At 38.2% G+C, this 24,443-nt stretch overlaps 1 long non-coding RNA gene and 1 pseudogene across 1 annotated transcript in view; one reads left to right on the top strand and one right to left on the bottom strand.

The window, feature by feature from the left end:
• The window catches only part of LOC117802574, a 57,581-nt gene that overhangs the window by 10,971 nt on the left and 22,167 nt on the right, over nt 1–24,443 (top strand). The gene's annotated exons all lie outside the window — the stretch shown is intronic.
• On the bottom strand, nt 20,857–21,389 carry LOC100483037 (annotated as a pseudogene).

The raw sequence follows: 24,443 nt of genomic DNA, 5'->3' as shown, positions 1-24,443 counted from the left end.
CAGGGGCTGCAGGCAGAATAGCAGACAGTCATTGCCTGCTTAATGGCCTCCCAAAGGCAAACACTTTTTTACCACCCTGGAAGCCAGGTTCAGTGCTCAACCTTCTATTTTTTATTCTGCTGTTTTCACCTTTAGTGACATTATTGTGGGGGTTTTCACTTATTTCTACTTACAAATGGGCATTCGGATGAAATGCACCTGTCTCTGCACAGCAGACCCTTCACAGAAGTTTGAACTGGCTGGTTTGTAAGGCAGCATCATCTCATGGGCACAAGACAGAAAGGATGTTGCAGAAACATATCCTGAGTATTGGTCCAGGTGTTTTGTTCGCCAAGTCTGTTATCTGGAGGAGACAAGACAGTAGCTCATTTATTTATGTAGGAACTGGAATTCTTCCCTTACATGTCATGGAATTTAGCAATGACCCCCCTTCCTATTTTCTACCTGCCTAGCTGCTTAATGGAGTCATTCGTGTTTATGCAAACATTTTTATTACTTTCAAATTATATATTTAATAATGTGTTTAACAAGTAATATATGAATATGGTTTAAAAAAATCATACAGTATAAGTGTGTCCAATGAAAAATTACTCTCCTTCCAGCTCTTGACCTTTGTGCCTGTCTTTTTTCTTTTGGACAATCATGATGACTAGTTTCTTTTTTAATTTTTATTTATTTATTATTTTTATTTTTATTTTTTTTGGTGACTGGTTTCTTTTGCAGCCTTCCACAAATATTCCCAGTATATACAAGCATCTCTATATAGCTGCCCTTAGTCATGTTTATTTTGGTAATCTAAGTTTATCAACTTAATTGAAATATGTATGTAAAGATACTTTATCAGTGAATATACGCCAACATTTGAAAATCTGCTAAAGTCATTCTTAAACTTCAAATGTGTTGGCTTTTTCCATCTATACTGATTCTTCTATTTGTTCTAAAAAAGGTCATTGAATACACAGGCAATTATCTGGAAATTTTTTGTCAGACTTTGAGCCATCCAAACCTCCATTGTAGGCCCCTACAGAGAGAATATGCCCAGCATGGAACTCAGCAGAGTCTAGAGTTCCTGGAGGTTAAACATTTCTACCTTAGGTAGAATTAAGTGGTAGCTGAGGATGGAAGTGAATGGTAAAAAAAGAAAAATAACCCTTTTCTAAACTCTAGAACACCAACTCTTCTTAAAAACTTTTTCATGTAATGTGTTATGATGAGCGCTGGGTGCTATGTAAGACTGATGAATCACAGACCTGTACCCCTGAAACAATACATTACATGCTAAAAAAACCAAACATATATCAACAACAAAATAAAACCTCTTTCATGTAACTGGGCAATCCTTCACTGAATGCTCTCTGTGAACTCATCGACTCTGTTGGCTTCTCATACACATCATATCTGATCTGCGTAACAACTCTTTTTTATCATTGCCAATTTGCAGAAGAAGGATTTTATAGAAATAATTTCTGCTCATTGTCACAGAACTAGAATATAATTTGAGCTGAGTCAGGGTCTGAATCCTAGTTGTCTTTATCCTAAAGCTCATTTCCCCCTACTTGGTGCTGACATTCATGCATAGCTTTACCAGTTTCCAAAGCAACTAAGGTCTAGCCTGTTTCATGTTGGAAAATCAACATAGGGTTAAGAGTTAATGGATGATATTTTAAGTTTTGAAAAAGAATCTAGCAGTGGGGGAAACATGAAATTTCATAATGCTGAGTGAAGCATTTGATCACTTCTTGCCATCACACCCGTGCCTGCCCATTCCTATCTGATATTTTCACCTTAAGGCTGTACAAGGTTCAGGACATATTTTGGACCCTTGTGTTCTGGTTGGAGATATTTAGGTAACAAAGGTCTAGGTAACAGGGATCAGTGTACTTTTCAGTCAGTTTGTATAAGATTGTTAGATGAGGCAGTCTCCAACCTTGGGAAGCCTAATGAAAGACCTGACTCTCCTGCTTTTACTTTGTCATGGAGACTTAACTTGCTTTTATTATTTGTAAATATTTATAAAGTCCAAATTTGAGGCTCTAATTTGCTTAGAGTGTTTCTTTTTATAACTTTTTATTTTCAAGTAATTTGAGACATCAAAAAAGGTAGAGTAATAGGGGCGCCTGGGTGGCGCAGTCATTAAGCATCTGCCTTCGGCTCAGGGCGTGATCCCGGCAATCTGGGATCGAGCTCCACATCAGGCTTCTCCGTTAGGAGCCTGCTTCTTCCTCTCCCACTCCCCCTGCTTGTGTTCCCTATCTCGCTGGCTGTCTTTCTCTGTCAAATAAATAAATAAATAAAATCTTTAAAAAAGAAAGCTATAGTAATAGTTCAAAGAGCCCCCTTTACCCTTCACGGAGGTTTTCCTAACGATAACAGATTATGTAATAATAATAATAATAATAATGCCATTATCTAAACCAGGAAATTAACATAGGCATAATTTATATAGTACAGACCTTTTTCTGGTCCAGGATGTCATCCAGGACCCCACATTGCATTTAGTTGTTTTGTTTCCCTTATCTCCAGTCTGTGACAACGTGTGTGTGCGTGTGTGATTGTCTTTTGTAACCTTGACGACACTTTTTAGGATTCCTGGTCAATTATGTCATAGAATATCCCTTGGTGTTTGTCTGATATTTTTTCATGATTTGATTGAGATTATGCATTTCTGACAAGAAAACCATAGAAATGATGTGTCTTTCTTAGTGTGTCATGCTGGGAAGTATAGGATATTGATATGTTTTATTAATTGGTGGTATTAACTTTGATCACTTGGTTAAAGTAGTGTCTTGCAGGTCTCTGTACTGAAAAGTTACTATTTTCTTTTTTGTAATTAGTATCTTGTGGGAGACATTTTGAGACTATGGGCTTGTTCAACTTTGATTTTAGGTTTATGGCTCCCTTCCAGCATAAGCCAAAAGAGTTCTGCACTGGGTATTGGGGCCAAAGCCTAATAATAACCATGGTTTCCCTCGGTGCATGTATTTTCCTAAGATACTATGATGGGGAGAAGTAGCTGGTCTGGGCAGGATTTGAATGTTCCCAAGTTTCTTGGTTTAACACTATCTTCTTATCACTCTTTCCAATTCCCAAAGGACTTTTAAGGTTTAGTCAAAATAATGGACCTTTAGGAAGTAACTTGAATTTTGTGGACCTTGGTTTATTCACCTATTTAGGTAGATAGCACAAAAACTTCAAAGCCCTCTTATCTTAGTCATTCTCTTTGCCAGTGAGAAATTAAAAAGGAACTTTCCCAACCCACCTCAACCCCTCCACCTATCTAGTCCTATTCATCTTTCATGTCCCAGCTCAAATATCATTCTTAGGGAAGTCTTCTGTGACACCACAGCTTAGGGTAGCTGCCTGATCAGTCATACTCACAGCACCCTTCTGCAACGCTCATTATTATACATGTAACAACTTGTTCAAAGACAGCTGTCTTGCTACATTGTAAGCACTGTGTCTGGTTTACTTTGATATCTGGCTTTTAGCACTATGCCTATTACCTAACAAGCACTCAAATATAGGTGTTACATGGATAGAAATGTGACATGGAATCGGACAATCTTGAAAAAGGGCAAGAAAGCAAAAAATAAAAAGCAATAGCTATTATGGGAGGCTGAATTATTCTCCTTCCCCTGCCCTTGATCTCTGGAACCCATGAATGTTATTTTATATGACAAACGCACTTTGCAGATATGATTAAGTACTTTGAAATGGGAGATGACTGGGTGGGCCCTAAATGTAATCACAAGCATTCTTATAAAAGGGAGGTACAGAGAAATTTGACCACAGGAGAGAAGAAGGTGATGTGATGATGGGACAGAAGATTGAGTGATGTGGTTTGAAAGTGGAGGACGGGGCACAAGCCAAGGAATACAGGTGGCCACTAGAAGCTGGAAAAAAAAAATCAATGAAATAGATCTTTCTCTCAGAGGCTATAGATGGAGCCAGCCTTATGACATAGTGACTGTGGCCCTGATCTTGGACTTCTGGTCTCCAGAACTGTAAGAGATAACCTTGTGCTGTTTTAAGCCACTAAATTTCTGGTGATTTGTTACTGGGGCAATAGGAAACTAATACGGGTATTAAAAAAAAAAAGAAGAATGTATCAAAATCTGAAAAAAGGAACAAAGGTATAATCAGAATACTAAGAACATGAAAACAAAATAATTCATAAAAGTAAAACATTAAATTAATTCTAAATATATATTAACTAAGATAGCAAAGGCAGCATACCACAGTTGGCTCAGGGCAACATTGTTGAGGCACTGAAACAACATCTTTCTGAAAATCATGGGAGTGCTGTCTGTCTGCATGCCCACATGCCACAGAAGAGCTTTGCACGTCTGCCAAATGGTGCGTGGCAGACTTGTTTGAGGAATTCTCACTGAATTTGGAGACCTCAGTACATCCTAGTAGTGTCATAATTTTAATTTGTGAATGCCAAGTTTTTATAAATTCATAATAACTATGAATTACTATGTTATTAAGCCATATAAAAAAGTATGTATAATTCCACATTACTTTCTCCTGGGAACATAGCATCAGTGTTTGGCTCTAGGAAGACCCAGTAGTGGGCCATAGACTATGATTAGAGTTACACTGGACAGAATGATTCCTCTCTTTTTTTCTCCAGCTTTATTGATATATAATAGACACGTAACATTGTGTAAGTTTAAGGTGTACAATGTGATGATTCAATACACGTATATATTAAGAAATGTTTACCACAATAATGTTGTTAACACATCCTTCACTTTACATAATTATCATTTTATTGTTGATAAGGTGAGAATATTAAAGCTCCAATATCACAGCAACTTTCAAGTATACGATATGGTATTGCTAGCCGTAGTTACCATGCTGTACCTTAGATCTTTAGAACATACTCCAGAACATCTCATAGCTGAAAATTTGTACACTTTGTCCAAAATCTCCCCATTTCTCCCTCCCCTCAGGCCTTGGCAACCATCATTCTTCTCTCTGTTTCTATGAGTTTGATATTTTTAAATTCCATGTAAGTGAGATCATACAGTATTTATTTTTCTCTGTCTGACTTATTGCACTACACATTATGCCCTCAAGGGACCATCCACATTGTTACAAATGGCAGGATTTTCCTCTTTCTCATAGCTGAATATTATATATACATATAATATATGCTACATATATGCTACATATATTATATATGCCACATTTTCTTTGTCTGTTCATCCCTAGATGGACACTCAGGTTGTTTCCATATCTTGGCTATTGTGAATAATGCTGCAATCAATGTGGGATTGCAGAATTCTGAAGATAGCAATTTCATTTCCTTTGGATATATACCTAGAAATGAGATTGCTGGATCATATGGTAATTCTGCTTTTGATTTTTTGAGGAAACTTCATACTGTTTTCCATAGCGGCTGCACCAATTTACATTCCCAGCAACAGTGCATCAGGATTCCTTTTTCTCTACATACTCATTTGTTATTTTTCTGCTTTTGATAATGGCCATTTTAACAGGTGTAAAGTGATATCTCATTGTAGTTTTGGTTTGCATTTCCCTAATGATTAGTGATGTTGAACATCTTTTCATGTACATGTTGGCCATTTGTATGTCTTTATTTTTTTCTTAGAGAAATGTCTATTCAACTCCTCTGCCCAATTTTAATTAGATTGTCTTCTTGCTATTGAGTTGTAGAAGTTGTTTTATATTTTAGATCCCAGTCCCTTATTATATATATGGTTTGCAAATATTTCCTCCATTCTGTAGGTTGCCTTTTCATTTCGTTGGTGGTTTTCTTTACTGTGCTGAAGCTTTATAATTTGATGTCGTCTCACTTGGTTTTTGGTTTTGTTGCCACATCCAAAAAATAATGGCCAAGACTGATGTCAAGGAGCTATATCCCAAAGTTTTTTTTCCAAGGAATTTTATGATTTTAGACCTTAAATTTAAGTCTTTGATCCATTTCAAATTCATTTTTTGAGTGATGTAAAATAGAGGTCTAATTTCATTGTTCTGCCTGTGGTTATCCATTCTTCCCAACACTATTTGTTGAAAAGACAATCCTTACCTCATTGAGTATTCTTGATTCCTTGTCAGATATTAGTTGACTATAATTGAGGGTTTATTTCTGGGCTCTCAATTCTGTTCCATCGGTCTATACATCTATATTCCAGTTCTGTACTGTTTCGGCTACTATAGCTTTATAATACAGTTTGAAATCAGGAAGTGTGATACTTCCAACTTTGTTCTACCTCAGGATTATTTTGGCTGTTTAGGGTATTTTGTGGTTCCATACAAATTTTAGGATGGTTTTTTTCTATTACTTTGAAAAATACCATTGGAAATTTGGTAGGGATTGCAGTGAATCCAGATAGCTTTTGATAGCAATCTATGGACATTTTAACATTATTAATTCTTCTAATCCATAAATATGAGATTTCTTTCTATTTTTTTGTGTCATCCTGCATTTCTTTCATTAAATCTTCTAGTTTTTGGTGTATAGATCTTTTATCTCCTTGGTTGCACTTATTCCTAAGTGTTTTACTGCTTATGATGTTATTGTAAATGATATTGGTTTTTAAATTTTTTTTCAGATATTATTTGTTAGTGTATACAAATACAACTGATTTCTATATGTTGATTTTGTGTTCTGAAATTTTACTGAAGTTGCTGAGTGGTTTTAACAGTTTTTGGGTGGAGTCTTTAGTATTTTCTCTATATAAGATTATATCATTTGCAATAAAAGACAATTTTATTCTTTCCTTTCTGATTTGGATGTCTTTTATTTCTTTTTCTTGTCTAATTGTTCCAGCACTTTGTTTAAAAGGAGTGGTGAGTGTGGGCACCCTTGTCTTGTTACTGATTTTAGAGGAAAAGCTTTCAACCTTTCACCATTAGTATGAGGCTAGCTGTGGGCTTGTCATAAATGGCTTTGTTATTTGCTATGTATTCCCTCTATACCCAATTTGTTGAACATTTTTAATGAAAGGATATTATATTTTGTAAAATGCTTTTTCTGCATATTTTGAGATGATCATATGATTTTTGTTTTTCATTTTATTTGGAGAAGTAGTCACCTCTTCAAGATTTTATGGACTGACTTCCATAAAGAAAGGCCTTCATCTCCAGGTGGGGGCTTACTGGAATGTGCTGTGACCCTGGGTCTAGTCATGCAGAATACTAAGTACAGGGATATGTGGGTACTTTTGGTCCAGGGTGGTGTAATGTTAGGTTGCTTGGGTGGCCAGAGCTGGTTGTGCGCACACACTCAACAGTGGTGGCCAGTGCAGCTGCTTGTATAATGGGAAGGGCTAGTTGCAGGCATACATATAGTGGTGGGGGTAGGGCCCGTAGCAAAGGCTTGGGTCAGCTGCACTGGTAGCTGTGGTGGCCCTGGCTGTTGGTGTGCATTCCTGCAGCTACAGGGTCTCCCAACAGCATGCACAAAGCAGTGGAGGCTGGTGACAAGGGTTGGGCAGGAGGCATGCAGATGCGCTGCTGGGGGGCTTGCTGTAAGTGCATGCTGTGGTGCAGAATACCAACTGGAGGTAGGGCTGAATCCAGATCCACAAGCAGCTGTGGGGCCTTGGCTGACTGTATGTACTTCTGCGGCTGCAAGATCTCACCATGGGCATGCACACAGTAGTAGAGGCTGGTCACGAGAGTCAGACTTGTGGCATGCAAGTACACAGCTGGATGGGCTAGCCCCAAGTGCGCACATGGTGGTGTGGGTCATCTGTGAGTGTCTAGGCTGTACCTTGCATTCGTGCAGCTGTAGAGGGGTCCATAGCTATAGTGATCATTGGTTTCTTCAGTGGTGAGAGTAGCTGGGTGCTCTGCAGAGCAGGGTACCAGGAACCATCTCACTTCTGCCCATGGCCAATGCTGGTAGCTCTTGCTCTTCATCCTTGTTCCTAGCAAATTCTGTCTTCCTCTGCTTTGTCAGTCTCTGGGTGCAGTAAAACCAAAGTGGTCTTGAAAGGCAACACTCTGATGTCTCTTTTCTGGGGAGATCTTTTTCTAGCTGGGGAGTTCCCTCTTGTGCTGAGTAGTACCAGCCTGGGGGATGGAATGATGCCGACAAAATGAAGCTGTTTTCCTTCCCTTTTTGTGTGGTTATTCTCAGGCTTTTTGTTCTGTTGTGTTGCTGACGTTTTTTGACTGGACTCCTGACCTCTCTTGGGGCTTCTTTTGTTTGTGGATAGCTGTCTAATGTTGATCTTTGTCAGGCACCTAGGCTGGGCTACTTTACTTTGGTGGTATCATTCCAGAATAATTTGTATGATCTCTTTTAGTTTATGACTTAAGAGCCATAGTGAAGATTCTGCACTTTCTTAAAAAGTTCTGGTGGATTATTTCCTATCACATCTTCCTGGTAACATGCCTCATTTCCCCCTGAGCTGTGTTGCTGTACGGAATATAATTCTTGAATTATAATCCATGTGGAGGGGAATGAGTGTTGAAAAGTACCTTCATGGTCAGTGTCCTAACATTTTATTTCCCTTCCCTACCATGCTGTGATGCTGGACCATGGACAATGAAATCCTGCTAAGAGTTCTCATTTATGCAATTAGTGGCTTTTAAATTTTGATGTCCATCAGAGTCATTGTACATAGGCAGGAATGGTAGAATTGGATTATTGGAATTTACTTCACATTTACTGATTCAAAGTTTAACAGTGTTGTGCCTAGTATCTGTATTTTTTTCCCCAAGGTCCCCCAGATGTAATGTGCCTCTAAATTTCAGAATCATTGTAGCAGATGGTAAAGCCCTGTGAAGCCATAGAGCATATTTTATTCCTCTTTCTATTCTTCAAAGCTCTGATGCCAGTCCCTGGTCCTATATTGCCAGAATATTTTAGTGAATCTGCAGAGAGGTTCTTAAATTACAATGAAGGTAAGATTTTTAGGTCTTTTCAGAGAGGCCTTAAAAATGTTATTACATGGCTATTATCCATTGATGCTGCTTTGTGCCTAGTATTTATGTGTTTTATTTCTAGAACTTTTAACAAACCTGAAAGTTGGATGGGAACATTCTCTAAGAGGTAGATTTTGGAAAAGGAGGATAGCAATCATTGAGTCAAAGTTCCCAGAGGACAATTTTTAGTTGGGAGCCAGGGTTGTGGAAGGAACTGAGTCACGTAACTAAAATCCCAGTACATATTAGGCTTTTTTAATCCTTTGGATGGAACATAATTCTTAAATATTAATTGGAGCTGAAAGAAATACCTTACTTGTTAAATGATCATTTGATGCATAGAGGTTTACCTTCTTCTTTCTGGCAGCTGCTTCTCAGCCTCCTTTGTGCCTCTCCTTTTCTCTTTCACTTACTAACAGTTGGAGAGTGTGGGCTCTCCACCCTGGGCCTTGTCCATCCACGCTGTCCCCTAGATCATCTCACCAGTCCCTTGTGTTTGAGGACCACTGAACTGCTCAGGAATGCCAGGTTTGTGTATCCTTTGTGCACAGACACCTGCGCTAGACATCTACCAGGGTGTCTGCATATTCGCGGTTTGAAATAGGCCTGTGGTTTTCCATCCCACTACCTGTTCTCTTCTCAGGTGCAGTCCTTTCCCAGCTTAGTGAGGGCCACCCAGTTATGCAAACCATTCACCTGCTAATAGAACACATTCACCAATTGTGAAAACCAGAAACCTGGGAGACATCTTTAGTTTTCTTCTCTCTGTCTCCCCTCATATCCAGTTCATTGGTGGGGACTGCCTGTGTTCCCTCTCAAATATTTCCCCAGTCCCTCTACTTCTCTCTGTCTTCAATGTCATCTCCTAACCCAGTCCCCATCATCTCTGACCTAGTCTCTTGAATTCCATTTTTCTTCCTCTGTAACTTGTTCTCCATAGTGATTTCATAAAAACATAAATCAGACAACCCCAGTTCTTGCTTAAAACATTCAAAGACTTCCCTCAGAACTTAAAATAAAATCCATACCTTTGACATTGTCTAAAGGCCTTGCATGGTGGCTCTTTGCAACTTGTCAGAGCTAACTGCTTCTTTCTCACTCTTCACAGAGCTCCAGCTATACTGGCCTCTTCCCTGTTCCTCAAACACGCCCATCCCTTTGCTGCCTCTGGACCTTTGCACATGCTATTTCCTCTGTCTGAAATATTCTTTCCCCACTTTGCATAGTAAGGTCCTCTCACCCTTTGGGTCTCACCTCAAATACTACATTCTCACAGTGGTCTTACCAAAGTACTTTACTGGATCATCCATTTTTTTGTTACTCTTCTGTGATTATTCTTAAGTTTTAACACAAACCATTAGATGTATTGTTCTAATGTGTTGAGCTAATTAGTATCTATATAGCCTTCCATTAAAACAATATGAAAAATGTAGTATGCTTTTCTGTCTTCTGCTTCTCTCATTTCCTCATTTTCTGTGTTGATTTCAACTGGAATTTAGCTTCAGATTATTTTGAGTATTTTAACAAACAATTATTTAGGTTGAAGAATAAATTTTTGTAATATTTCATACACCTACTTATTCCTCTGAACTTCATTTTCTTTTTCCTGAAGTTCAATTACTCATTTTTTCAGCATGGATTTGTGGGTAACAATAAATTGAGGTTTTTCATGAAAGATGGCTATATGTATTTGCTAAAACTCATTGAACTTTATACTTAAAACCTGTACATGTCACAGTATGTAAATTACTTCAGTAGAAATATAGTATTGGGAAAAAATTTAATGGATGAACCAATGGATACAGCTGAGGACTCAAGCTAAAGAAATTTATCTTAGGACACAGCACAAAGAGATAAAGAAATAAATAAATGGAAAAATAGATAAATGTATGAATACGGAGTTAAGAGAGAACAGATACAGAAATTGTGACATTTGATTAGTAGGAGTTTTAGGAGAAAATCTAGTCTTTTGGAATGAGAAATGGTGTGAAGCATATACTCTGAGAAATGAAGGAAATTTCCTAGAATGGAAGACTGATGGAAAGGGCCAACAGAACTATATACACATGTACTTTAAATCATACTTAGACACATAGCAGTCAAAGTTAAGAATATTGGGTGCCAGTCTGGCTCAGTCAGCAGAGCATGTGACTCTTAATCTCAGAGTCATGAGTTCAAGCCCCACGTTGGGCATGGAGCCTACCTTAAAAAAAAAAAAGAAAAAGATAAAGATAAAGAAAAGACTACCAAAGTTGTTATGAAAATTTCTCTGTGTCAGACATGGTTTAACCTCACAGGACAGTATGTTGTGTGGGTCATATGTTCATTCAACACTAACTTTTTTTAAAAATTATGTTATGTTAGTCACCATACAGTAGTACATCATTAGTTTTTGATGTAGTGTTCCATGATTCATTATTTGCATATAACACCCAGTGTTCCATGCAATACGTACCCTCCTTAATACCCATCACTGGGCTAACCCAATCTTCCACCCCCCTCCCCTCTGAAGCCCTCAGTTTGTTTCCCAGAGTCCATAGTCTCTCGTCAACACTAACTTTTGAGTGTTTCCTGTGTGCCAGGTATTGTGCTAGGGATTTAGAGACAAAGAGAGATGATTCTTGCTTTAAAGAAACTCCTTGTCTGGAAGGGGCACTAGACAGGTTAGTGAACAACTGCGATCAAAGGCTGCTCAATGGAACAATGGAGTCTACACATATACAGATGGAGTAGCACAAGGGGGTAATCAGTCTGGTTGGGGCTGTACGAGTGTCCCATTCAACTGAAGTGAGAAATCTAGAGGGGCAAAAAAAAAACATGAAAAGAATTTTTTTTTTCAGAATACAGTTCTTTGAATTGCCTCAGTAATACTGTGTGGGAATGAAAGACTGGCAGCCAGAAACACACGTGTGAGGTACATTAGCTGCAGTCTAGTTACTTAGGTTAATATGTGGTCACTGGAGACGCAAATGGTTTTGGGAAAGCTTTCAATCACAAGCAAGCCATGAAGGTAATTTCAGACTAAGGGAATAGATCTAAATATCTCTGGGATTCAGTTATATCTGTGAGGAAAAAAAGAGAAAGACCAAAGAATTTATCTAGAATTTTTAGGAAAGAATACATTGTTTCTTTTTTCTTTTTCCTTTTGAATATAGAACTGTTTATTGACTACTGTTTACAATAAAGTAAGCAATATAGAGTTAGATAACATTCTGATTACTACCAAGTTATTGTTTTTTTCTGGCTTCTGCTGAACCAGTAACCCAAATACTGAGATGATTGAGCCTACATGTAAGACATGAATTGGGATACAGGAAACACAAGTAGGTCAAGAATTTGGACTACAGAAGTCTTTTTACCCATTTATTCCGGCAGGTCCTCAATTGCCAATATCTCCAGCCATCTGATTATGATTAAGTTTCCATGAGTGAAGTCTGAGGCATTCCGTGAATCATGACCTTTTAGTCCCATTTCGTCCCATTTAGTCAGTCTCTTTTAGGGATTTCAACTTGTAAAGGAATGGTTCACTAGAAGAAACTTGTAAATGTCCATGTAACTAGTTTATTTACCTAATTAAACACACCAGAACTTCTCTAGTTTTCTCATTTGGGTGGAGAAGCTGTTGGTAGTGATAAAATTTTCCTTTAAGGGGTTTTGCAAATAAACATGCATTTATATAACTGTAGATATGGATATGGATTCCGATATGACTGCTTTTAAGTTGTCCAGTTTAAATCACTTACATTATATTTAAACTGTTCAATTTGTTACAAAATTATCTATTTGATTTGAAAGGTTAGAGCTGTAGGAAAAATTTCAACTTAACTTGAAGTGATTTATTTCTTAGTTTCCTCAAAATAATGGCATCCCAGAAACATGGGCTATCCATGGTTATGAAATGCTGTTTTGTGTTGGTGAATGTTAAAAAGAATGAACAAGAGAGAGAGAGAAAGAAAGAAAGAAGAAAGAAAGAAAGAAAAGGAAGCCGCTTATGTGTGTGTTTTATATATACACAGACAAAAAAAACCCAAATAACAAAAAACCCAGAATGGTCCATAGGCATATAGGAGTTAAATATAGATTCTGATTGAGTAATTACTATGGAGATTTTCCCTGATATTTAGAAAAGCTGTTCTCTAGTGCAAAGGAAATAATATATGGTTTCAAATGATAATATAATGGTCAAAATAATATATGGTCTCAAATATTCTTTTTTTTCTTTTTTTAAAGATTTTAAAAAAAATTTGTTTATTTGACAGAGAGAGACACAGTGAGAGAGGGAACACAAGCAGGGGGAGTGGGAGAGGAAGAAGCAGGCTCCCTGCAGGAGTCCTGGGATCACACCCTGAACTGAAGGCAGATGCTTAACGACTGAGCCACCCAGGCACCCCTCAAAAATTCTTTTCTGATAAAGAAAGCAACTAAGAAAGTTTTTATTTATTCAAAGTAACCAGTGTTAGACAGAGAGCTAAGTGGACCCTAAGCTTGCCTCATCCCTGGAACACAGCTAGCCAAATATCAAATCATTCTGAACACCCAAGACATCAATCTGAGGACTGACAGAACAGATTGCACAAATAGAGGGAGAGAAGGGTGCACACAGGGGAAGGTAGGAAGTGTGGGGACATGATTTGGGGGAGAAATGTACACAGGTGCTGCAGAGAGTAGGGAGCCCTCGTTGCAGAGAAAGGCAAGAAAGAGTGGAGTACACAGGATATGCACAAGGAGACTTCCTCAAAGCCATGGACTGGGAGAAAGAGAGGGGCTGATTTTCATGAGTTTTTACAATCAGCAGGGCTCAAAGACGAGTTTTAGAGATGGAGGTAGGAGGGCTTGGCTGGGATAGAGCCCTGAGGGCACTGTTCTACTCCTGGAGAGAAGGCACTAAGCAATCCCCAGGGTAGATGGTGTGATCTGATGATCACCTAAGGCACAGGGGAGAGACTATTCATTCTTCTTGGAACACATCTGTAAGAGGTGGCACTCCCTCAGGGACAAAAGAGCTGGAGGGTTCCAATTCCCTCCCCAACCCCTCAGCTTAAGCCCAGAGACACCTGCGGAGGGCGGCTAACCCAGACACTGACTGTTTAGCTTGTCTTGCTCCAAATTCCATGCCCCTGCACTTTGGTTTGACTACCCCTCTTGGTGAAACCTGTATCAGTCCCTGCACAGTGAGACCCTCCCCCAGAAGACCAGCGCAAACCCTCGCTATAGCACATCTCTAAAGTTTGGAGTTTTAAAAGTCAGCAGGCTCAGCGGGTTAGAGCTCAAAATGCACTGCACTACCCTAGACAGGCAAGCAACCTGGAGGCAGACAGTGTGAAAATAGCGATCTGAAAAATGCCTGGGATGCAAGAGGGGAATGTATTTGCTCTTCTGGGAGTGCTTCCCTGAGAGCAGCAAGCATGAAAGCCCCTCTCTGGGGACAAAGTAGCTGGCTGGCACCATTTCACTCCCCTGCCCCTCAGCATAAAACAACTTCAGTAAACAGCACGATGCCAACAATGGCTGCCTGACCTGCTTACACCTAGTCCCATACCCCTGTGTTCTACTGGTACTGCTTTCTGGGTAAGTGTGCCTGAGGACCAGTGCAGCAGGCATCCTCCCCAGAAGACCAGCAGAACATCTGCATGCACCATGTCTATTGACTATAAAGTTCAGCAAGGCTTCAGTTCTAGTGGCAGTAACATCAGGTCTCATTTAACAAGCAGATCAGAGCATGCCTAGTTAAAACCCCCCACACTCTGGCCAAGGTCCAAACACTACCCATCATAGGGAAGGAGAGCCTCTGAAGATGACTGACCTGAAGGATAAAGCAGCCAAAACACAGCAGCAGAGCGCATACAGCATACACCAGAGATACTCCCTGAAGCAACAGGCCCTGGACAATGTATGACCTCTTCTTCATAAAGCCATTACTCTAAGAAGCAGAAAATATAACAGGCTTTTCTAACACACTGAAGAAGACAGAGACCTAGACAAAATGCCAAAATGGAGGAATTTATCCTCCAAAAAGGATAAGAGAAGCTCATTGCCAGACATCTAATTGAAACAGATTTAAGTAATATGCCTGATGGAGAATTTAAAGGAAGAATCATACAGCTACTTGCTGGGCTTGAGAAAAGCATGGAAGATATCAGGGAGACTCTTACTACAGAGGTAAAAGAGCTAAAAAACAATCAGGCAGACATGAAAACTGTGATAGGTGAGATTTGAAACTGACCGGATGTAATGATCACAAGGATGTAAGAAGTAAAGGAATATAAATAGAGGAATGAATAAGTGATATAGAAGATAGAATAATGGAAAATAATGAAGCTGAACAAAAGAGAGAAAGAAGAACTATGAATGACAAGAACTATAAATATTTATGCCTCCAACATGGGAGCACCCAACTATATAAAACATAAAGGAATTCATTGATAATAATACAATAATCAGAGGGGAATTTAACACCCCACTCACACCAATGGACAGATCATCTAAGCAGAAAATCAACAAGGAAACAATGGTTTGAATGACATACTGGACCAGATAGACTTAACAGACATACTCAGAATATTTCATCCTCAAGCAGCAGAATACATGTTCTTTTCATGTGCACATAGTAGGTCACAAATCAGGCCACAACAAACACAAAAAGATTGAGACCATACCATGCATATTTTCTGACCACAATGCTAGGAGATATGAAGTCAACTACAATATAACCAGCAAAAAAATTGAATCAGTAATCAAAAATCTCCCAAAAAACAAAAGTCCAGGGCCAGAGGGCTTCCCAGGGGAATTCTACCAAACATGTAAAGAAGAGTTAACACTTATTCTTCACGAACTATTCCAAAAAATAGAAATAGAAGGAAAACTTCCAAACTCATTCTATGAGGCCAGTATTACCCTGATTCCAAAACTGGACAAAGACTCCACTAAGAAAGAGAACTACAGTCCAATATCCGTGATGAACATGAATGCAAAGTTTCTCAACAAATGCTAGCAAATCGAATCCAACAGCTCATTAAAAGAATCATTCACCAAAATCAAGTGGGATTTATCCCTGGGCTATAAGGGTGGTTCAATATTCATGAATCAATCAACATGATACATCACATTAATAAAAGACAGAATAAGAACCATATGATCCTTTTAATAGGTACAGAAAAAGNCGGATGTAATGATCACAAGGATGTAAGAAGTAAAGGAATATAAATAGAGGAATGAATAAGTGATATAGAAGATAGAATAATGGAAAATAATGAAGCTGAACAAAAGAGAGAAAGAAGAACTATGAATGACAAGAACTATAAATATTTATGCCTCCAACATNTGGATGCAATGATCACAAGGATATAAGAAGTAAAGGAATATAAATAGAGGAATGAATAAGTGATATAGAAGATGAATAATGGAAAAAAATGAAGCTGAACAAAAGAGAGAAAGAAGAACTATGAATGACAAGAACTATAAATATTTATGCCTCCAACATGGGAGCACCCAACTATATAAAACATAAAGGAATTCATTGATAATAATACAATAATCAGAGGGGAATTTAACACCCCACTCACACCAATGGACAGATCATCTAAGCAGAAAATCAACAAGGAAACAATGGTTTGAATGACATACTGGACCAGATAGACTTAACAGACATACTCAGAATATTTCATCCTCAAGCAGCAGAATACATGTTCTTTTCATGTGCACATAGTAGGTCACAAATCAGGCCACAACAAACACAAAAAGATTGAGACCATACCATGCATATTTTCTGACCACAATGCTAGGAGATATGAAGTCAACTACAATATAACCAGCAAAAAAATTGAATCAGTAATCAAAAATCTCCCAAAAAACAAAAGTCCAGGGCCAGAGGGCTTCCCAGGGGAATTCTACCAAACATGTAAAGAAGAGTTAACACTTATTCTTCACGAACTATTCCAAAAAATAGAAATAGAAGGAAAACTTCCAAACTCATTCTATGAGGCCAGTATTACCCTGATTCCAAAACTGGACAAAGACTCCACTAAGAAAGAGAACTACAGTCCAATATCCGTGATGAACATGAATGCAAAGTTTCTCAACAAATGCTAGCAAATCGAATCCAACAGCTCATTAAAAGAATCATTCACCAAAATCAAGTGGGATTTATCCCTGGGCTATAAGGGTGGTTCAATATTCATGAATCAATCAACATGATACATCACATTAATAAAAGACAGAATAAGAACCATATGATCCTTTTAATAGGTACAGAAAAAGCATTTGACAAAGTACAACATCCATTCATGTTAAAAATCCTTAACAAAGTGGGGCGCCTGGGTGGCACAGCGGTTAAGCGTCTGCCTTCGGCTCAGGGCGTGATCCCGGCGTTCTGGGATCGAGCCCCACATCAGGCNAGCATTTGACAAAGTACAACATCCATTCATGTTAAAAATCCTTAACAAAGTAGAGATAGAGGGAACATACCTCAACATAATGAAGGCCATATATGAAAAACCCACAGCTAATATCATCCTCAATGAAGAAAAACTGAGTGCTTTTCCTCTATGGTCAGGAACAAGACAGGATGTGCACATAGTAGGTCACAAATCAGGCCACAACAAACACAAAAAGATTGAGACCATACCATGCATATTTTCTGACCACAATGCTAGGAGATATGAAGTCAACTACAATATAACCAGCAAAAAAATTGAATCAGTAATCAAAAATCTCCCAAAAAACAAAAGTCCAGGGCCAGAGGGCTTCCCAGGGGAATTCTACCAAACATGTAAAGAAGAGTTAACACTTATTCTTCACGAACTATTCCAAAAAATAGAAATAGAAGGAAAACTTCCAAACTCATTCTATGAGGCCAGTATTACCCTGATTCCAAAACTGGACAAAGACTCCACTAAGAAAGAGAACTACAGTCCAATATCCGTGATGAACATGAATGCAAAGTTTCTCAACAAATGCTAGCAAATCGAATCCAACAGCTCATTAAAAGAATCATTCACCAAAATCAAGTGGGATTTATCCCTGGGCTATAAGGGTGGTTCAATATTCATGAATCAATCAACATGATACATCACATTAATAAAAGACAGAATAAGAACCATATGATCCTTTTAATAGGTACAGAAAAAGGCATTTGACAAAGTACAACATCCATTCATGTTAAAAATCCTTAACAAAGTGGGGCGCCTGGGTGGCACAGCGGTTAAGCGTCTGCCTTCGGCTCAGGGCGTGATCCCGGCGTTCTGGGATCGAGCCCCACATCAGGCTCCTCCGCTATGAGCCTGCTTCTTCCTCTCCCACTCCGCCTGCTTGTGTTCCCTCTCTGCTGGCTGTCTCTATCTCTGTCAAATAAATAAAGAAAATCTTTAAAAAAAAAAAAAATCCTTAACAAAGTAGAGATAGAGGGAACATACCTCAACATAATGAAGGCCATATATGAAAAACCCACAGCTAATATCATCCTCAATGAAGAAAAACTGAGTGCTTTTCCTCTATGGTCAGGAACAAGACAGGATGTCCACTCTCACCACTGTTACTTAGCATACTACTGGAAGTCCTTGCCTCAGCAATCAGACAATGAAAAAAAAATCAGCAAGGAAGAAGTCAAACTTTCGCTATTTGCAGATGGCATGATACTCTATATAGAAAACCCAAAAAACTCCACCAAAAAAATTGCTAGAACTGATACACAAATTCAGTTAAGCCACAGGATACAAAATCAACATAGAGAAATCTGTTGCATTTCTGTTGACCAATAATGAAGCAGTGGAAAGAGAAATCAAGGAATTGATCCCATTTACAATTGCACCAAAACCATGAGATACCTAGGAATAAACCTAACCAAAGAGGTAAAAGACCTGTACTCTGAAAACTATAGAACACTGATGAAAGAAATTGAAGATGACACAAAGAAATGGAAAAACATTCTTTTTTTTTTTTCTAAAGATTTTATTTATTTATTCGACAGAGAGAGAGAGACAGCCAGAGAGAGAGGGAACATAGGCAGGGGGAGTGGGAGAGGAAGAAGCAGGCTCCCAGCGGAGGAGCCTGATGTGGGGCCCGATCCCAGAACGCTGGGATCACGCCCTGGGCCGAAGGCAGACGCTTAACGACTGAGCCACCCAGGCGCCCCTGGAAAAAACATTCTATGCTCATGGATTGGAAGAACAAATATTGTTAAAATGTCTATACTACCCAAAACAATCTACACATTTTATGCAATCCCTATCAAAATACCATCAGCATTTTCCACAAAGCTAGAACAAACCATCCTAAAATTTTTATGGAACCATAAAAGACCCCAAATAGCCAAAGCAATCTTGAGAAAGGAATGCTAAGCTGGAAGCATCATAATTCTGGACTTCAAGTTATATTAGTGATCAAGAAAGTATGGTGCTTGCATAAAAACAGACACATAGATCAATGGAACAGAGCAGAAAACCCTGAAATGAACAAATGGTGCTGAGAAAACTGGAGAGCAACATGCAGAAGAATGAAACTGGACCACTTTCTTACACCATACACAAAAACAGATTCAAAATGGATGAAAGACGTAAATGTGAGACAGGAATCTGTCAAAATCCTAGAGGAGAACACAGTCAGTAACCTCTTTGACATTGGCCATAGCAACTTCTTACTAGATACATCTCCTGAGGCAAAGGAAACAAAAACAAAAATGAACTATTGGACTTCATCAAGATAAAAAGCTTCTGCACAGTAAAGGAAACAATCAACAAAACTGAAAGGCAGCCTACAGAATGGGAGAAGATATTTGCAAATGACATATCTGATAAAGGGTTAGTATTTAAAATCATAAAGAACTTATCAAATGCGACACCCCCCAAAACAAATAATCCAGTTAAGAAATGGGTAGAAGACATGAAGACATTTTTCCAAAGAAGACATCCAGATGGCTAACAGACACATGAAAAGATGCTCAATATCACTCACCATCAGGGAAACACAAATCAAAACTACAAAGAAATACCACCTCACAGCAGTCAGAATGGTTAAAATTAACAATACAAGAAACAACAGATGTTGGGGAGGATGTGGAGAAAGGGGAACCCTCTTACACTGTTGGTGGGAATGCAAACTGGTACAGCCACTCTGGAAAACATTATGGAGTTTCCTCAAAAAGTTAAAAAAAAAATAGAACTTCCCTATGATCCAGCAATTGTACTGCTAGGTATTTACCCAAAGGATACTAGAATACAGATTGGAAGGGGCACATGCACCCTGATGTTTATAGCATCATTATCAACAATAGCCAAATCATGGAAAGAGACCAAATGTCCATTGACTGATGAATGGATAAAGAAGTGGTACATATGCACAGTGGAATATTACTCAGCTATCAAAAAGAATGAAGTCTTGCCATTTGCAGCAATGTGGATGGAACTAGAGGGTGTTGTGCTAAGCGAAGTAGGTCAGTCTGAGAAAGACAAATACTGTATGATTTCACTTAATGTGGAATTTAAGAAACAAAAAGAAAGAGCAAAGGGAAAAAGAAAAAAGAAAGAAGCAAACCAAGAAACAGACTCTTAACTACAGAGAACAAACTGAGGGTTATCGGACGGCTGGGGGGTTGAGGGGTGGATGAAGCAGAGGATGGGGCTCAAAGGGGGCACTTGTGATGAGCACTGGGTATTGATGAATCACTAAATTCTACACCTGAAACTAATATTGCAGTGTATATTAACTAATTGGAATTTAAATAAAAACTTGAAAAAAAAGCAGGTTACAGAAAACCCCCCAAAATCCACAAAGTAATCAGTGCTATAGATGCAAAAAAGCCCCCCTCGTCTCCCCCAATAATACTTCAAAACAAACGTATCAAACTTGATTTTCATTAGAATGTTGTTGTATCTTCACACTAATAAATATAAAAAGCCAAGACCCAGATTATATATAGTGCTATGAATATATATATATATATAGCCATAGAAATAATTACTGAACTTTGTCTTCCACATAAGAATGCCAAGTTAGTCTCTCTTCATAAAAAGCAATTACAATTCGAGTACACTTCATATCTGCTTCTTTTGCCAGGACCAGCTCTGCCTTATCTGAATCTTTCCATGTCATGACAAACATTAATTCACCACTGCTGTCTGTGACACTAATTGTTCAGGATCAAAACCTCCAGCAAAGCCTTTTGGTTTATCAGCAGCATCTTTTTTTTTTTTTGATTTGCTATTATTACATTCACTGTCAGATAAAGGTTTTCTTTTTGTGTCAGCTTTTAGAGAATTAATAAATGCTTCAATTAACTCTGGACAATCTAAATTTTCTTCAGGTTCCCAGGTATTGTCAGCATTGTCAGTAAGTCCTTCCACTTCAGGAAATACTCCACTTTCCCATTCACTAGCTGTCTGTCCAGTACTTTTTCCACCAAGATTCTTCAGATTCTGCCTCTTCCATTTTTTACTCTTTCCATTCTGTTTCTCTCCCATTTTTTGCAATGTAGTTTAATTGGATGCCATTTAATTTTTTTATTTTTAAAAGATTTTATTTATTTATTTGTCAGAGAGAGAGAGAGAGCACACTAGAGAGTGCCAGCACAAGCAGGGGGAGCAGCAGGCAGAGGGAGAAGCAGGGTCCTGCTGAGCAAGGAGTCAGATGCGGGACTTGACCCCAGGAGTCTGAGATGATGATCTGAGCCAAACGCAGATGCTTAACCGATGAGCCCACCTGGTGTCCCCGTTGGATGACATTTAAAAAAATTTTTTTAATTCCAGTATAGTTAATATACAGTGTTATATTTGTTTCAGGTGTACAATAGAGTGACTCCACAATTCCATGTATTACTCAGTGCTCATCAAGTTTAAGTGTACTCTTTTACCATCAGTTTGTTCTCTACAGTTAAGAGTCTGCCTTTTGGTTTGTTGGATGCCATTTCTTATTGCCGACTTGAAGAACTATTATTCACTGCCTCCAGTCTGCTCCAAGACCCTGGTTGGCAGTGTCTCTGGCCATGTGTGCTCTAAGTCCAAGCTCCCTTGTTTCTTAATACAATGCTTTGATTTGACCTTTTATGTCTTCTATCTAAAAAAGGGATAGAGATGTGATGTGCACTGGGTGTTATACACAACTGCTAAATTGTTGAACACTACATCTGAAACTAATGCTGTACTGTGTGTTGGCTAATTGAATTTAAATAAAAAAATAAAAAAGGGATAGAGATTGGGTGGGTTGATTTGGTAATAAATAAACTTTTTTTGTGGCTGAAATCTCTAAGTAAGATGAAGTTTAGCTAAATTATTTCTTTGTTATTTAGCTGTTGATTTCCCAAAGTAAGATATCACTAATGCTGAAAGTAATTTCAAGTTTCATAAAAGAATTTAACTGGAGACAAATATCTTCAATCTACTTATGCAAAGAGCCAGAGACAACAATTGAATAAATTGCAGAATTTGGATGAAACCGAAATAATGATACTGTTCTATTGGCTGCAACTCATTACAGAGGTTCTAGACATACTAGTCCTGTCACTACTCATGCTTGTGAGAGAATGCTAAAGGGAACTGGATACATTAAATTCTACTTTGTTAAGATGAGTTCCCATGTGGCTGTATAGTGACACATCGACATGGTGAAACGAAGAGGTAAAATTTAGCTGGTGAAGGGCTGCACCTTCATAGTCCAATTTAATTTCAGAAAACCAATGCACAGATAATTTTTAATAGCATAAATAAAAGTCTAGCATCTTATCTTATGCTGCTGATGAATGAATAGAGGACTGGTTGTTTTCTATCTTTTCTTAGGTACTATGATTCTAAGGTCTATGTTTTTAATCCATGGACCCAATGTCTCCCTAGGAGGTTCCTGTCTTGGCATGTATACTTGTGTTAGCCATTTTTACCTTACCAACTATAAGTTGGTCATTATTATCTAGCTTAGAAAACAGAAAGTGGACTATTACGTGACAATGCATAGGTAAGTCTTGCTAAGGAGCAGGAGTGCAGGTTATAGATATAAGACAGGTTTTTGGGAAGCATAGTTGAACTAAACTGTGAAATTTGCCTCTCAGTATGACCTCCTCTTTCTGAACACATTCTCCTTTCGACAGTCTCCACACTCTGGACTCTCATGTTGCTTAATTTATGATCAATTAATTTATACAAATGGGTAATAATGTGTTTTCCTTCTTAAAAGCACATATGCCTTTAAAAAATGCTATTTTGTTTAACTCAGGAAATGCATTGCAAATATTCAAAGCCATTGAGAAAAGATCATTTGCAGGAGTTTTAGGGAAGACCAGCATTTGAAGCTTTGGCTGTGATCCTGGGCAGGCAGAAGGATGTTTATAGGGACAGGGAAGCTGTGTCTGTTGGGTGGAGGGGTCCATAGTAGGAACAGAAAGGATAAAAATGCTGGATGATACCAATGGTTGCAAATGGGGAGAAGGTAAACCAAGATGATGGTGTTGGAAAAATAATTAACTTTAGCTCTGGAGATTTTCTGGTAACTTCTATCTTCAAACTTCTGAAGGATAATGTCATTCCTTTCCAATATCATGCTGCACAGCTTGGATTTAAGAGTGTACTCATTCCAGGCCTGATGAAGATCCACGAGGTCTTCTGAGAAGAGGCCAGGCTTCCATTGAATTCAGTCTTATCTTTTTCTTAGTCTTTAGTCCTGGCAATTTCAACCAAGATATGTGTCCTTTAGATACTAACCATGAGCACTTTTCAAAACTTTTTATTGTGGAAAAATTTAAATACACACAAAAGTAGAGAGAATAGTATAATGAACTCACTGTACGAGTTTCATCTAATTTCAACAGTCATCAACATATGTTGGTTTTGTTTTCTTTATTCTCACATAATACTACCCTCACTTCCCTATTTAAGCTAAAGTATTTTGAAGCAAATCCCAGAGAGCATGTCATTTTACCTGTATATACTTCAATAAAATCATTGGCCATCTTCACTTAATAATCATAGATATTGTGGTGAAAATAAAATAGATTATTATAGTCTACATTTATTATGTTCTACTGTGTTCAGAACTCTATGCCAGGCAATTTTCATCATGTTATTTTATGTCATCCTTTCACCATTCAATCAACTAGGCATAATCGTTCTCACTTTTCTGACAGAGAAGCTCCAAGAGGTGTAGTAAATTGCTAATGGTCACATAGCTAGAAAGTGATGCTACTGGGATTCAAATTTTCTTTGCCTACTCTGTATCCTGTTCCCCTAATCACTGTATACAAATGTCTTACCACTGGAGCATACTTGTCCTCTGAAAACAGACCCATAAGGAATACCTTTGCATGGGTGAAAGAATTGCTTTGCATAAAACTATTTATCCTACTGCTAAGTGCCCTAGAATGAATTCCTTGTTGAGTGAGAATGTTTGGGAAGAAGGAATATTGGCTTTGGAGTCATATGGCTTTAGTTTGGGCATATAGGTTGGATACTTTCTGGTTTTAAGACTTTGGGTAAGTCGCTAGGGCTCTGGGAATCAACTTTTTTTTTTTTAAATCAATTCCTGTGAAGATTAAATGAGACGCTTGAAAGTTTTAGAACAAT

The sequence above is a fragment of the Ailuropoda melanoleuca genome, chromosome 6 (genome assembly GCF_002007445.2).
Source record: "Ailuropoda melanoleuca isolate Jingjing chromosome 6, ASM200744v2, whole genome shotgun sequence".
NCBI lineage: Eukaryota > Metazoa > Chordata > Mammalia > Carnivora > Ursidae > Ailuropoda > Ailuropoda melanoleuca.
Note: the sequence above shows the minus strand (reverse complement) of the source record. Positions and strands in the feature narration are given on the sequence as shown.